Source organism: Arvicanthis niloticus, chromosome 13 (assembly GCF_011762505.2).
Source record: "Arvicanthis niloticus isolate mArvNil1 chromosome 13, mArvNil1.pat.X, whole genome shotgun sequence".
Lineage (NCBI taxonomy): Eukaryota > Metazoa > Chordata > Mammalia > Rodentia > Muridae > Arvicanthis > Arvicanthis niloticus.
The window spans coordinates 70072197-70089267 of record NC_047670.1 but is presented as its reverse complement, the minus strand read 5'-3'; the positions used below and the strand labels follow the sequence as shown (position 1 = coordinate 70089267).

At 42.9% G+C, this 17071-nt stretch overlaps 1 long non-coding RNA gene across 1 annotated transcript; it reads left to right on the top strand.

Moving 5' to 3' along the window:
• The first annotated feature begins 4168 nt into the window (after window positions 1–4168).
• Window positions 4169–15702, top strand: LOC143434239 (uncharacterized). Its single transcript, XR_013103582.1, has 3 exons — window positions 4169–4245; window positions 9107–9233; window positions 14807–15702. It is a non-coding gene; the product is annotated as an uncharacterized LOC143434239 (long non-coding RNA).
• Window positions 15703–17071: the final 1369 nt, after the last annotated feature.

The window sequence follows — 17071 nt, the reverse complement described above, 5'->3', positions numbered from 1 at the left end:
GTATGGGAGTTTTTCCTGCATAGATGTCTGAGTACCATGTGTGTGTGTGATGGACAGTGGGAACTGAATTCAAGTCCTCTGAAAGAGCAGCCAGTGTTCTTAACCACGGAGACACCTCTCCAACTACCCAGCCCATTACCTTCTTTTTAAAAATATACAAATATCCCCAATAAATGTGGGCCTTAAATAGTGAGTTTAGATATTTGCTATATTCAGATAGTTGCTACAGCAATTTGTGGAGTAGCTGCCAGGAGAGGTAAGAAGTAGTAGGGATAAAACCTCCCTTCTTCGTGAGCCAGTCCTAACCAACCTACTTCGGTGAACCCGCCCCACAGCGGGGTGAGCCCGATCTGCTGTGAAGCACTGCCTTTCAGCAGCTCCCTGTCTCTCTGATACTTAGGATGTAAATGCAAAGGGCCTTGCAAATCAGTTAGGAAAACCACAAGACCCAGTTATGCCATCCAAAGGCGTAAGATTTGCCAGCCTGGCCATTCATCAGAGAGGCTTTAAGAACACCCCGCCCCCAGGTGTCTGGGGCTCTACCTGTATTGTACATTAGAGGAAGAAAGTGGGCGGGGTCTCTTTAAATGGTTTGTACCTTATAAGAGCCAAACAAGAGGGAGAATGACCACTGCTGTTAGGTTGTTGGATATTCACAAACAGAGGAAAATGTTTCTCAGCTCTGCTTCCCCTTTCTCCTTCAAGCTGCATATCTCAGCCCAGTGTTTCCTTCCCGCAGCAGGTGGCTGTATACACAGAGTACCTAAGTTGGAAACAAGAGGGCCCCAAGATGTAAACTCACTATGAGTCTTGACTATGCTGCTTGTAACCTGCAGCAGCTTGGGCAAGCTGCTCACTTTGTCTTGCCAGGTTCTTCCTTGGTTGGGAGGAGAAAAGAAATCCTGGAAATGAAATCGCTAAAACTACTAAAACTACTTACATCAATGTCCACGTACAAGACGTGGTGGTTGATCTTCCATGTGCTGCGCACATGGGACACAGAGGTGATCGGGACTCTAACGGGTCCTCAATGATCTTAGATTCTGACGTTTACTTTAAGTACTTTTGATATGTGTATCTATGTGTCATGCATTTGGTAAAGACTTCACTCACCACCTCGACTTTGGATGGCCCCTGGCTGAATGAGAAGAGACATGACATGACAGACCAGGAATTGTGCTAAACACCTGGGAAGTGGGGGAGAGGCACTGACTGGAGCAATTGGACTTCATCTGATAAATGTGGTTATTTCCTGATTTCATTCGAAGTGTATTTGGTTTGCCTGAGAGTGTAATGTCTCTACACAGTGAAAGATCACAGCATTTAGCTCTTTGACATTTCCTTTCTGTATTTGCTAGACTCGTTGACAACAGACATGAAACATGTATTTCTAAACAGCAGAAGGACAGACAGCAAAAATTCATCATGCACCCCTTTGGTGACATGCTCTGCCTAATGTGTACATTTTCTTACTCAATCTTCATACCAAGTATGACAGTTCACCTTCATTGATGGTTTATCTGAATTCAGAATTGTCAGGTCTAGAAGAAACCCCTTTAACCCACATTCTGGCAGATAGACATAAGCCAGTATTACCTCGGGGACTTGGGAAGCTAGTTCCCCCTTGCAAAAAGGAGTTATCTGAAGTGGAAACTTAAGCGTTTTTTTGGAAAGTCAGTTGGATGGTGTTTTGCTGGGGCAAACACGTGAAGAACATTTCACTGAAGCAGACACAGAAGAGACGATGTTTTGCTAAAATGAGCACATGAAAGGACACATGATGAAGGATTCTTTGCTAACAGCACGCGTGTATTGGTCTGCCTTACATTGCATAGTTGAGCTGCATTTTCCAAAACTCCCTAGAAAGAAATGCACCCAAAAACTTCTGGTGGTATCCTGTAGTTTCTTGCCATGTCCACAGACTCGGACTGATTGGATGCACGTGCTGAGGCTAGACCTGTGTTGAGGGAAGAAAGAGTCGTATTGAGGCAAGGCATGTGGAGGACACATGATGTTTGGAGAGTATAAATAGGACACCATGGGGTGACAGAGTTTGGCTTGCATATAGAGCCGGCTGTGCAACCCTTGTGGATCTTGAGTCTTCGTTGATCTTTGCTTCCCTGAAAGAGGCACAACTGAGAACTCCTGGTATCCCCCCGGGTCCCTCCTGCTGACTCCAGCCGAGTCATGTTTGCTATCCAGACTCTACCGAACTGGACTGCTGGTGTAACCATGAAATGTCTGTGAGTGGATGGAGCTGCCGCTGCTGACCCGTGAACTGAACTTCTGATTTCCAGACAACACAGATGGGAGTTGCTCCAATGAACCTTTCTGAACAGGTCCACTTCCCCATATCCTTTCTTATCCACTACCTCTGGTGGGTTACAAGGGAGGTAAAAGCGTTTAAGAACCGTCATTAAAAATAGGATATAGCCGGGCCGTGGTGGTGCATGCCTTTAACCCCAGCACTTGGGAGGCAGAGGCAGGCAGATTTCTGAGTTCGAGGCCAGCCTGGTCTACAGAGTGTGTTCCAGGACAGCCAGGGCTACACAGAGAAACCATGTCTCAAAAAACCAAAAAAAAAAGAAAAAAAATAGGATATAAAAAAATTAAAATTACACCTATCTCTGGAAAGTGACGTGTAGCTCTTCCACTAACACGTGCCTTTGGTTCCTGTCAGCATATCGAGGTCCATGTTACACTGCAGGCTCCCTCAGTCTCTACTCACGAGCACGTGTTATACATGTCATACACATACCACTGCCCTGGCCCACAGGCTCCCCCAACCCCGGCCCCACAGACTTCCTTCCTCCCAGGTCCCATTCCCATATAACCCTGAAGCTATTTCCCATCCCTTCTCCACGTTTCCAGAAAGCCACCGAAGCTATGCAGCATGCAGCAGGATCTCTGTTTCTTTATAGGGAAGTCCCAAGAAGCCATTTTACGAAGCCAAGAAGCCTAAGCTGCACTGGAGATGCAGGACATTGGAAATGGCAGGTCTAGGGGACGTCCATGAGGGAAAACTGCGGCTGTGGTGAAGTGGAGCTGGCTGAAGAGAGGCTGAACTTATTATAGGTGGCGATGACGATGCTATTGTCACCCACAAGCCTGGGACGCTGGACATAGTGTGCTACAGGGTTTGGCGTTAGTCTTTCTGAGTTGTGGTCTTTCTTTGCTCTGCTATTACTAAGGCAAGAGTGCTTTTTATAGATAGCAAGGGGAAAGGCCCATAGTGAAAATTATAAGCCTGCCACCACAAAAATGTGATAACTAAGAGAGTCCAGCTTAACAGCTACTGAAATACTTGGAAAGTTAGTAGTGGCAAATACCAGCCAGGCCCAGTAGCAGGAAGACTTAGGTCAGCTGCTGAGGTTGGGTCTTTTGATAGGTATTGTAATGATAAATTCTGGTTCTCAGGGCCTGGTTGCTCCCAGGAATGAGAGAATCTGCACACACAATGTGACTTTGCTCCTTTATTTAAAACTATTGGTTAAATAAAAATACCAATAGCCAATAGCAGGGTAGAAGAGACATAGGTAGGGTTTGGTGTTCCCAGGCTTGGGGTCTGAGGAGACCACGTGAAGAGAAGAAGGTGGAGAGAAGATACCATAGGGCACCATGGCCATGAGGGCTAGCCAATTGGAGTTAAGAGCAGCCCCAAATGGAACACAGTAAATCATAACTCTGGGTTATTGATAGGAAAATAGATTTTAATAGCATAGAGGCTAGATATCTGGCCAGCTTTAGTACTGATAAAAGCATATTGTAAATTAAAGGTTGTGTTTGTCTTTTATCTGGAAATTGAATGATCAAAGGTGAGGTAGAAGCCTCTGATTGAGATTACACATTTTCTGCAACAGTCAGCAGCTGACATCACAGATGAACAGAAGAGGGCTTCAGTGTCCCCCTGCTAGAGTAGGAGTGGGTCAACCATATCCATGGTTGGACCAGCTGGGTTGTATATTTTGAGCTCACTGAGAAAAAAAATTAACAGAATTTTATAGAGTCTTTTAAATCAAATTAAAAAAAAAAAACAGAAGAAAAAGTCTTGTATGATAGGATGGATATATATATATATGAATGCGTTGTGAGTTGTTAAGTCCGAAGTTCTCCAAAGGCAGCTCTATAAATTTCTGAAAAAGATATGGAGCACAGACTTTATTACAACCAAAGCTACAGTCGATGGCAGCTGACAGTGTGGTGCTGCTATGAAGAGTCAGGAGAAGCAGGCCCTGGTCCTCCAAGGTGCACGAGACATTATCACTGTTTAATGATATCCCGTGTTAGCAGAATTCAATTTATTAGTGCTTTCTATATTAGAAACGCCAATGGAAACATTTTTTTTCCACGGGGAAGTAGATTCTGTATTTCATCTTTTTTTTTTTTTTTTAAATGGTTGCATGCCCCCTAAGGAATAATGGAAGTGTCTTATTCAAACTGTTCACTCCTGAAAACGAAAGTGCTCTGAGGAAGTGGGAAGAGCTTTTGTTTCCTGTTGGCACAAGGCTTCTTTGTCTTCTTTTGTATGTGTTTCACTGATAGGCAAGACAGTCCCTCAGTAGAAGGCAGAATTATAGCCCAAAATACCCACTCAAGCACACTACTTTGTTCCATTTTGACTCACGTCCAGTTGTGTTTAAGCGTTGGCAGGCGTGTTACTCCTTTCTGTTACAGGTTGAACTGTGAAAAGACATCTTTTAGTCTCTTTGACCCTCTGCTGCCTTATCCTGGTGATATCTGTAGCCAGGAAAATGCTAGCATTTTCTCTAGCAGGGAGAAGAAGACATAAATATTTGATCTCAGATCAGCGATGTGTGTAATTGTTACTATAGAGAGAACCTTTGATTGCTGCCCAAATCTAGAGGTCTATTAAAATTTAATTTCTTGGTCTTCTCTCTCTCTCTCTTTTTTTTTTTTTTTTTGCTCTAAAACTCAAAGCGTTTCATAGCATAGAAATTAACTCTTCCTTCTCTGTTCCTACAATATGCTCCTCTACATTTCCTCTTCACTGAGCAAAGAAATGCCAGTCACTTAAAGAAATGAGACTTAAGAATTAGAGCGAGATTCCTTCAATAAATGTTGGTAACCTCAGGAAAGAACAACTAAGGGGGAATTGGGAATCGTCTTTTCTAGAAATCATTAAAAATAGGATAGATTCTCATTTGTCTGTATAACATTTGCTTATTAATATTGCTAGCATTTTTTTTTAATCCTAGAAAAGCACTCTCTCGGCTGGAGATATAGCTCAGCAGCAGTTAAGAAAACTTGTTCTTACAAGAGAGGACCTAGGTGCGGTTTCCAGCATGCACATGGCAGTTCACCATTTGTAACTCCAGTTCCAAGAGGGAATCTGATGCCCTCTTCTGGCCGCCATGAACATGGCAGGCATGCTGTGCCCATGTATACATGTAGGCAAAACACTCATATGCACATGATAAAAACAAGTCTAAAAAAATAAAGCATCATGGGAAAATTATATGAATGTTCAAAAAAAACTCATCAGGAAAGCAGTATATTAGCTCGATTTCAAAAAATTTTCTAAAGGAATGAACTGAATCTGGAAAACTGTAGTTTCACAGCCATTAGATATTTAGCCAAAAAAAGACAATCTAAAGCAATAGAAGAATAATATCTGAGGTTTTCCCTTCTGATACTCACAATTGTAAGTGGGCTTTGGCTATTGGCCAACTCACTGCATTATATCCAGATGAGTGAAGGCGTAAGGGAGACTGTAATCCTGGAGCTTAATTTTATTCATTACCTACAAAGTCTCTCAGCTGTACTCAACGCTATTGTGACAACACAATTGGTCGGTCCACCTTCAGCCCTCTTCTAGCTTCTCCCCTTCTGATAGGCGGAGGCACGACTCTTAAAGGGCTACTTACAGAGTTTAGTGAGGTACAAACATAAGTGACCCAGTTATCGTTTTCCAGATAACCCAAGACTGCCCCAAGGGTAAATGAAGAAACCAGTAAGATAGGGTATTTAGAGCTCCCAGGACCTAGGAATTTCTTGGCATGCCTCAGCAACCGATTTCCCTCAGAGACGTGAGATCTGAGAGGCTGAATTGTAAGTTAGGAAATGAGATGCTGGTGTCAAGTGACCCGAAGTTCAATACCAGTTATATCACTTATTTGGTGTGAAAAAGCTCAAGGAAAATGTTCAGCGCTTGTACAGATTTTGTGTCAACGTGACACAAGTTAGGGAAGAGAATCCTCAATTGAGAACATGCCTCTGTCAGATTGGCCTGAAGGCAAGTCTGTGGAACGTTTTCTTAATTGATGATTGACAGGGGAAGGCCCAGCCCATTGTGGGCGGTGCCACCCTGGGTAGGTGGTCCTGGGTTCTCTAAGAAAGCAGGCTGAGCAAGCCATGGTGCAAGCCACGCAGTGCTCCTCTATGGCCTCTGCATCAGGTTCTTGCCTCCAGGCCCCTGCCCTGACTTCTGTCAGTGATGTGCTTGTGACATAGAAGTAAGTACAAGCCAAACAAACTTTTGTGTGTCCCAGGCTGTTTTTGGTCAAGCTGTTTATCACAGTGATAGAAAACAAACTGGGACAGATAGAAAGCTTCCTAGACCTCAGCTTCCTCGTCCATCTGATGAGAAAAACAAAGCTTTATATAAACATGAAATGGAGCAGTGTATGCAGAAATGGAAAACGGCCAGAATAGACTGTTGATGAAGGCGCCATTACTAGCCTCTACATAATGATTGTAATCCTTGGCATTTGAAATAGCATTTTATTTTAATCATAATAACAGCAGTGATAGCCTAATGGTTTCCCTGGGCATTTTTTTTTTTTTTTTTCTGGGAAAGAAGGCTAAGAGAACATGCTCTTCCAGTCTCTGTAGTCTATTGATACCGCAACCTTCCAACTCGGCACTGTTTGATTCTGTGAGCCACCGCAGTATTGGCACATAGCATCCCTCGGCAGTTACCGCAGAGGGTCGTTGTGATCCCGGGTCTGCTGTTCATCCTAGTGTGTTATGGTGGAGCTAATCAGGTAATTGAGCAACGAGGGACCTTTTAGAGGCCTGAGCCATCTTTCTGAGACTGACTTAATTCAATTATTGTGGCTATCTTCAGGTACATCTATTGTTCGTATGACATTCATCTGTTCTTTATGGGGGAAAGAAAAAAAGAAAAAAAAAAAAAAGAATCCTACTGTGATCCCCTCACCCCCTGTTGTTTCTGTAACTAAGATGAAATTTCAATGTAGTTTTTAATTTATATTTTTCTGATGGGTGATGATGTTGGTTTCTCATGTGCTTATTGGTCATTTGTGTTTCAATTTTCGAAAACTGTCTGCACATTTAATTGGCCCTATTACTGACCGAATCACTTGAATTCTTGATATTTGTTTTGTTCGGTTTTTTTTAGTTCCTTATATAGACTAGATATTAATCCACCATGAGATGTTTAGCTAACAGAGATTTCCTCTGTCTCTTCAGTCAGTTCATTGTTTCCTTGCAGTGAAGAAGCTTCATTTTATTTCCCAATTGCTAGGCTGATTATCTGAGTGGCCGAGTTCTATTACGAAAATGCTTGCTTAGGTCACTATCTTAAAATGTTTTTCCTACTTCTTCAGAGCTTTAGTTATGGGTTTTGTTCTATGTAGACTATGTAGCCATTTAAAAAATTTAAATCTCTCTCTCTCTCTCTCTCTCTCTCTCTCTCTCTCTCTCTCTCTCTCTTTCTTCCCCCCCCCCCGTGTGTGTGTGTGTGTGTGTGTGTGTGTGTGTGTGTGTGTGATTTTTATGTATACCACAAAGGGACTGCAGAGACCAGTTGATATCACATTCCTTGGAACTGTTACAGACAGTGTGAGCTACTTTTAGGGGAGCTGGGTACTGAAACTTGGTCCTTTACAAGGGCAGTGAGTACCCTGAGTGGCTGAGTTGTCTTTCGGTGATTTTTGTATAGGAGAAGCAATAGGTATCTAATTTCAGTTTGTGGTTTTCCAAGCACCATTATTGTAGACACTATCTTTTATCTGCAATGTACATTTTTGGCATCTTTGTCAGAGACCATGTTAGCTGGAGCTGCGATGGTTCTTATCTAGGTTCTTCATCTGCTCTGTTGACCTACATTTTTACTTTCCAGTGCCAGTTCCATGCTTGTTTTGTGACAGTGGCTCTGTAGTAAAACTTGAAGCTTACATGAATACTAGCTGGGTATGTTTTAGATGGCAACTTGATATAATCTAGGTGTCTCCTAGATTATTCAAGTCTCAGTGAGGGACTGTTCAGATCAGACTGGTCTATTGCACAAGTCTGTGGGAGACTATCTTGATGGTTTTAATTGAGGAGGAAGATCAGTCCATTATGGACTGCAGATCCCTGGACTTGGGGTCTGTAGTGAATTCAGGGAGGAGACCAGTTGCGTACTAAGCATGTATGTGTTCATTCTATCTGCTCTAACTGTCAATGTGCCTAGCCACTCCAATTTGGCCTTCCCAGATTGACTGCAACTTGGAAATATGAGCTAAAAGAAACACTTCCTCTCCTAATTTCATTTTGTTGGGGCATTTTTATCACAGCAATGGCTAGTGAAACTAAGATAATTCATTATGCACAGTATCCTTGACAACCAAGGGATGAAGTGACCAAGCCAGTGGACATCTGCCAGCCTGCTGTAGGCTAGCCCAGGGCTGGCACAGGAGTCAGATGAATGCAGTGAGCATGGAAGCAGAGGCTGAGATTCACCATGGCCCCCACAGCGGGAGCTTCTACCTCCACACCTGTCCTCTCTGATTCTCTGCTGATTGCCTGCTCAGATAGCCAAAGAGACCCACATACAGTTTACTTTTTCATTCTCTACCAAGTCCTTGCATTGCCCCTCCTTCCAAAATATCCAAATCAGGACAGACCTGTTGAGATTAATCTTGGCTGTTAGATCGACTCTATCTGGAATCATCTATGAGACAAGCTGCTGGGCACAACGCCTAGGCTTGTTCTTCGCTGGCTGATTTGAAGTGAGAAGACCTACCCTAAACATAGTGGCACCTTCTTCCGGTGGCAGCCAAGACAGAAGAAACCTGGGAGGGAAAGCTTTTACATCTCCTGTCTTACCCACAAGTTTGCTATCTGGATTGTGTGGTCATAGAGCCTGCTGCTGTCAGTGATGCTACATTCCTGTGCTGTCATCAGGATCAGCTTCTCCAGGCTTCTGGCTTGCAGTGTCAACTGAAGACCATCACTTTTCAGGAATCCCCCCAGACCTTCTTCACCAGGTAGGGATATGAGTGATTCTCAGCCATTCCGATGTACAGACAGCTATTTCTGAACTAATCGGTCTGTAGCACCTAAGCCAATCGAGTAACCCTCCCTCTTTGGATGTATTCCTTCTGTCAGGAAGCCTGACTGGTACAACAGCCGAGCTCATTCTTCTACTGGGAGCCATTTTACTGCGACATTCTCATTTCTAGCTGCTGTGTATAAGAAACTTTATAGCATGCGCTGTCTGGACAGGGCCTTTAAGTCTGGCCAGTGCTGTGGATGATGGAGCCAAGTTTTAGACCACTGGGATGTGGGTTCAGGACTGGAAGCAACACATACTACAGCCAAGCATAAGGCGCACTGGGTATGACATTACAACATAGGCCTGACAAAGTAAGATCTTGAAAGACACAGCAGCCTCCAAATCAAAACCTTGGAAACAATTGTACCCAACACGTCTCCTCAGCCGGACAAGCCCTCTTCCCTGTGGATCCAAAATCCACATAGATTGCAATATAGCATTACAGTTCTTTGAATATGATATTCCCCTCCCTTCTTCTCTGAAAGGTTTCTGCTAAGAAATATGTCAATATTCTAATGAAGAATCTTTTGTATGTGAAAATTCTCTGCTTTTGATTTCTGACTACTTATGAGGACTTGAGATCTCTAGGCTAAATCTGTAGATTTTACAGATATAGATGTATATTCCTTTCTCTGGTGGGTTGCCCAGCTTTTTATTACTGGAACAAATATCAGGAATACATTATTTTAAAGACAGGAAAGGGTTTTCCACACCCCTCAAAATAAAGGGTTCAATGTACGACCCATGTATCCTGTTGTATGTCATGGTGAGTCTAGATGAAGATTCCATTTGCTATGTGAGAGGATGAAGAGAGCTGAATCCCATGATCCCCTTCCTGGGGACGCGCGCTAAGCAGTCCCATTCATCCCTACCTAGTTGTTTACATACTTCTCGATAATATCATGCTGGACCCAAGTCTTCGACACATGGACTTGGGGGACGTGTCAGTCAGACTGCACAGAAATAACTTGAGGTTGGAAAGGCACACTTCCGGTTCACAGTTTCAGTCCATTGTTCTTCACCTCGAGGATTCTGGGTCTATGGTGGGGCATCTGCAGCAGAAGCATGTTTCAGAGGTTACTCAGCTCAAGGTTGACTGGTGGCCAAGAAAGAAGGGACCATAAACAACCTTTAAAGTTGTACCTCCCCCACATATACAGCTGGAGGGAAGGCCTTGTTGGGCATAGGTGGGAGAGAAGGTCCTTGGTCCCATGAAGGCTGGATGCCTCAGTGTGGGGGAATTCGAGGGCAGGGAGGTGGGAGTGGGTGGGTAGGTGGGGCACATCCTCATAGAAGCAGGAGGAGTGGGGATAAGATAGGGGGTTTCTGGATTGGGTCAAAATGAGGAAAGGGGATAACATCTGAAATGTAAATAAAATATTCAATAAAAAATTAATTTCAAAAAATAAATAAATAAAGGCGTACCTTAGGGATGTGCCTCTCTTGGTTGGGCTCCAACTTACCAAAACAGCATCACTCGTTGGAGACCTATGTATTCAACTCATAAACCCCGGGGGAGACAGTTCACATGTAAACCATAACGGGACCTTCCTGGCCTAAATGGTCACTCCCTCCCCCAATGTTTGGGCCATATTCAGCTGTAATTAATTTCTGTGAGTATGCTTTCTTTTTCATTTGAATGTCTCTCTGTGTGGTGGTCAAGATTCTAGAGTTTTCTCCCCCCCCCCCCGTTTCCCTTTGCTGCTCTGATTGACCAATGCCCATTCTCCTGTCTTTGTGTTCACCGGGCTTCTCTTCTGCCTACTCCAGTCTGCTGTGGAGCACTGGCAATGACTGTTCAGTTTAGTTACTGTGTTCTTCAGCTCTGTTTCTGTTGGATATCTCCCTGATACAGCAATGGATGTGTGTTTATGCTTCTGTACTTTTGTAAGAATCTTTGTCGTGTTCATGTATGGGTCATGCAGAAAATCCTTAAGAAAGGCTGAACTATAAAGGGAACCGAGGAGGCTGACAAGCAAGAAGCCTAAAAGAGTTCTTGGGAACAGAAAGGTATTGAGCCTGAAATTTGTGCCAGACACCAGACAGGTTTACTTTTATATTATTTTTGAGAATTTCATATATCATGAGTAAACTGTATTTATATTATTTTCATCCTGTTCTTTCCTACTTCATCTTGGATTCATGACCTCTCTCCTTCTTCTTCTTCTCTTTCACACACATATTATTTTTCACTCTCTTTCATACACATAGTCTCTCCCCCCCACACACACCTGACACAATTTAGTGATGTTTATAGGTATATGTGGTAGAGACCCAAAGATAACTCAGGATGACCAAAGTCTAAATTGAGAGTCTGTATTAAGCCACCAGCTACACAGAGAAGCCTCAAATGCATTTTTACAGGGAGCCTTTCAAAGGGAAAAACACAGGAAAGCTATATCCTTGTTGTCAGTTGCAGGTGCAAATAAAACAAGCAAGCAAGCAGTTTAACAGAAGCCAAAATCACACAGTTAGCTGGTACAGTCATCATTAAAATCTTGGTTAAGGCAACTCTATTGTTGGTATTTCATATGTTTAGCTTCCATGTTGTGTCTAGAAAATATCTCATTGCAAGCAGCCCAGTTCTCTGGTCCTTCTAAAATGTTCCCTGAGCCTTAGGTGATGATTTTTTTACAGTAGATGATTAACCGGAGGCAAGTAAGTTTTCTGAAAAATGGGACAGAATAAAAAAAAAATATGATTTGGACAGCTCATTGTTCAGAAGCTAATGTCTTTCTTGGTTTTCTTCTTTCTTATTTAAAAAAAATATTAGTTTATCCCCATGGGATGATTGCTATGTTGCTTTTTCACCCATGAAAGCATACCTGAGAAAACAACTCAACAGGGTGGGTTTTGGCTTGTGAGTTTGGTTCCTGGACAGTTGGCTCCATCTGCTTTAGACTCTAGTGAGGCAGAGCAGCATGCTGGGAGCACATGGTGGTGTATGCCAATTTCATGATGCTCGGAGACAATCAGCTCTGGGTCAGGAACGACCCACCCTTCAGAGGCATTTTCAGGAAGCCAATCAGATCCTACTTCCATAGTTGCAGTCCTTCCAAAGGTCTGATGGATTATGACACCATCAGTAGACTAATCCTTTGATTAGATCAAAGCCATCATGGTCCAGTTTACTTCCCAACAGCCCACCTGTGAATATGGCACTGGGGACCAAGTCTTCAATGCATGAGTTCTTCAGGGGATATTTTATATCTAAACCATGAAGCATCTTGTCACAATGCGGAGCAATAGTGGACTTCCCTGGCCACATGGACATCATCAATTAGAATGCTAGTCTGTTGCCATTGATCTTTAAATGAGGGAGCAAATTCTCCACTAACCCACACTAATTCCTACACCACATAGACATCCCCTAAGAGCATATAAATAATGAGCATGGAGTTTTGTTTGTTTGGCCTACAGGACTTGGATTTCCAAGCTGGCCTTTCATCCATTTTTTAATGAGTTATTTTATTATTTTATTTTACTTTATTTTATTTTATCTAGTAGTTTTTAAATCTGTGCCTGGACTTCCTGGTAGAGGGTATGCACAATTCTGGAGAGGTAAAGCAGAATGAAGAGGTGTTAGAAGCAACGATAGATGGTGAGCATTCTTCAAATTGAAAAAAATTGGCACTAGAAGGCAGTGGACATAATCCAACAGTTAATGGCAGAGGGATTGAACCATGACTTATTCAGTACCCATCATGCTTGCTGCGTTCCAAATGTCAAGGATTCATTCTATTACATTGTTACTGTTTTACATCCAGAAATTACCCAAAGCATTGATGACCATGTGATTATACATTTCTTGAAAAGTCATGAAGTTCCTACAAATTATTCATTTGTTCAAATTGTTCTATAGGCCCTTATAGTCTTTTATAAACCCTTTTATCAATTATTTGCAACGATGATTTACACATTTAACTATACTTTCAGCTTGTAGCTTATTAAGCCTTAAACCCTTAAAATAAGATTGCAAACCTCCTTGAGACAATGTTTCACAAGAGAGGAGTGGTTCAAAAACAACCGCCAAAACCACAGATCCAGTTGAATCCATTTAGAATTCCCAAGGAGTTCCAACAACATGGTTCAAATGTGACTTTTTAAAAATTACTTCACAACACTGGAAAAAAATAGAACATTTATTTAATTGAGTGGAGGATGGGTCAGAGGCAGAGTGTGGGATGTGAGGCTCCTGTTTGGGAGTCAGCTCTCTCCTTCTACTGTTAGGGACTTGGGGATTGACCTCAGGTTGTCAGGCTGGGTTAAGGGCTTAACACACTGAGCCAACCCATCAGCCCCCTTTCACAACTTCTGCCTGTACCTTAGAACCTGGTTTTCCCTAGTTACTCAAATAATACAGTGAGAATAAGAACAAATTCATACAAGCATGCCCCCACACATGTAGAACTGCACAGTGGCTTTTACTAATGGTGCCAAAAATGTCCCTAAGACTTCTTTTATGGGACCCCCTTCCTTCATCTCCCGGCCCCTCCTTCCATTCCATTCTTTGTCCATCTGGTTTTGTCTCTTCCCCCCTTTTTTCTCCCTCTTCCCTCTTCTGTTCTCTCCCTCCTCCTCCTTTCTGTTCAGTCTCCTCCTTCCCACTCTGCTGTTTTCTTTCTCTTATTCTCTCTCTCTGAAGCACAGCTGTGGATGTACCAACAGGTTGTCTGCACTGGCCCTAGTTTGAAAACACGTCAATCAGGAACAGATAATTATTTTCTTTGTGCTGACCGAATACATGTGCACTGATTTCTAAAGTTTCATTTTGACACCGTGATGCGCCACAATGACAGTAATAATTATAAATGTTGGGGATAAATGACATCATGTGTCCGCTGAAATACTTGGCTGTCTTAGAGCATCATACTGTTATACAACACGAATAATGTTATTATATTAGAAGTATTGCAAAGGAAATGGGTAAGAAAACTCCAGAAACAGCCGAGCTTCTGGTGCCTGCCATGTAGCAAACTGTCAGGTCTGATTTCAGAGGTAAGGAAAGTAGTCTGGGCATGGTGACAGCACTTGGGAGACAGAGAAAACAGAACTTTTGTGAGGTCAAGGCTAACCTGGTCTATATAGTGAATTCCAGGCTAGGTAGGGCTACCCAGTGATATTCTATCTCAGAGAGAGGTATCAGGGGTGGAAGTCGAGGGAATCAGATTTGCCAAGCTGATAGGGCAAGCCAGTGTCCTGATCAGAACTCAGATATTCTAACTCTGGAGTCAATGTGTACCACTAAGCCATGCCCAGGAGCAACCATTAAAAATAAATAACCCAGGGGTCATTTATTCTAGTTCTCCTTAAGAACCGATGAACAGCTTTTCGGCTGACTGATGATATCAATGCTGCAAGATAGTATTATGCCACAAGAGAGGAGGAGGGTCTTTAGCTTTCAGTCTTCAAATGTTCTGCTCTTACCAATAAGACAGGGCCTGCAGGATGCTTTTAAGGAATCATCTTCTAACATCCTTCTGATTGGTTAATTTTTTATTTCAGTCTGCTCAAGTGCTGTGAACAGAGAGGTATAAGTGTTATGATCCTGGAGACAGCAACATCTAACAAGCCAGCAGAACGGAATTGGACTGCATATGTCTTGGCCCAGTGGTCGACCACACCCGACACACCCCCTAACCATCCAAGCTGGTGTAAGGAAAGAATTTGAGTGTTAACCTCCCCTACAGCACTTACTCAGAGGTCCCCTTCTCCCCATCTCCTCTGTGCACTCGAACCAAGTCACTGTACCTTGGGATGGAGAGTCTGCAAGACTCCAAGTCATTCAAAAACAAAGTCTTATGAATAAACATAATAGTTTAAAAAATAAAATGACCTGATTACAATAAGCAAAAAGACCTAGGGAATTCACTAATCATGGAGACTCAGCTGAGCTGGACCAAAGCTAACCTCTTGATTCCTGGCTCTGTGCTGCCCCCTTGTGGTCCGCCTGTGGTCAGCTCTGGTTCTAAACCGACCCCCTTGACAATGTCCTCTCTTTCACTTCTACCCTAGAAGGAATAGAATGACAAATTGATTTACAAAACAACTAGCAGTTGCGTCTTGATCATGTGGCCATTCATCTGCTTTCTATCCTAGTACTTCCAAACGTTGGGAACGTGCCTAGCCTTATAAACATTCCAAAGAAAACACCATGATTACACTGCACATATCTATTTAGTATGTACAGGATGGGGGGAAAGGTACAAGATTCTCTATGTACAGCGACACACTGCTTTTAGGGGTACCATGGAACCATAAAACTCTGCCTTTGTAGACTATCTTGCTTATGCCTCTGACTCGCTTCCATGCTTGTGAGAAGGCATGAAAATTGACATTAAGATTCGGCCACGTGACACTGTTGTCTCTCTCAACCCTCCTGCAACCCTTGGTGAGCCCCAGCCATAAGATTATCTTGTGGCTCCTTCATACCTGTAATTTTGCTACTGTTATATGACACACACACATATATTCATATAATAGTATATATATATATGTGTATCATATATAATATATATACATATATATATGTATGTATGTATCTGGTATGCGGATAGTCTTAGGCAACACCCATCAGAGGGTCATTTGACCCCCAAAAGGACCACGACCCATAGGTTGAGAACCACTGCCTTAGAGCATTGCAAAGACATGCACTGTACTTGAATATGTTCTTCTCATGTTTCCTCTGACATGCTCCTCAAAAGGATGCAAGGCTCACACGATGTCGTGTGGTTTTGCTACTCTTGATCCAAAGTTTCAGAGATGAAAGCCCAAAATTTCATACACATAGGCATATATATGCACACATGCATAGAAAATTGTCCCCTAATCACTGTGTTTACTAACTTTTATAAGGTATGAAAGGGAGGGGGAAGCATTTGACTAAAGTAACTTCCATACAATATCCACCTTTATCTATGTGAGATGCATACAAGACCTCAGATGTTGTCTGAAGTGTAGAGATGACCAAATCCTGTGTATACCACACATGTCCTACCTAAGCACGTGTACCTCAGATAATCTTTAATTTATAAATTAAACACAGTAACCAACTGACAACAGCTAATAACAAATCAGAACACTATAAGAATATGATATCATCACAGTTGTGCGAGCAATGTCACATCTTTTTGTAAGTATCTTCCATGGTAAGAAGATCCCTCCTGTAACTGAAACTGTGGAAGGCCCACCCACACATAAGGGGGGCTACCACACCCCACTTCAAGCCAAGGGTCAAAGCAACCTTACAAACCATCTTTCTAAATCCACAAGCCAAGAATGCAAGGTGAGCGATCTATTTTTTAACTTTACAAAAGGAGGTGGAAGGTTCCAGTCCCTCCTGACTTTATGAAGCCTGAGCTTGGGTCAACCTTCAGGGGACACTTGCTGCTGCAGTTCTAGAAAGACCGACTCTGGATCGTCGTCTGCACGGTCTTCGGATCAGCTGTTCCCACAACAGGTGGAGCAGATGGTGTCATCTCCTGGGCTCACCCCAGGCTGGGCTTGCCTGTTTTTTTCCTCAAGAGACAAAAAGCAAGTGCTTTGATGAATGTGTTCTTCTTCGCAGAGGCCAGAGGGATTACAATCTGGCTTTTTTCCCCTATGGTCTGGTGGAAAGGCTGGTGTATTTTTATGAATTTGTGCAGTCTTCAGGCTGGAGAAGGAATAGATAGAGCCTCTGTGGGCTTGACTTGGGATCCACTGAGATATGTGCATGTCCTTCCTTCCTTCCTTCCTTCCTTCCTTCCTTCCTTCCTTCCTTCCTTCCTC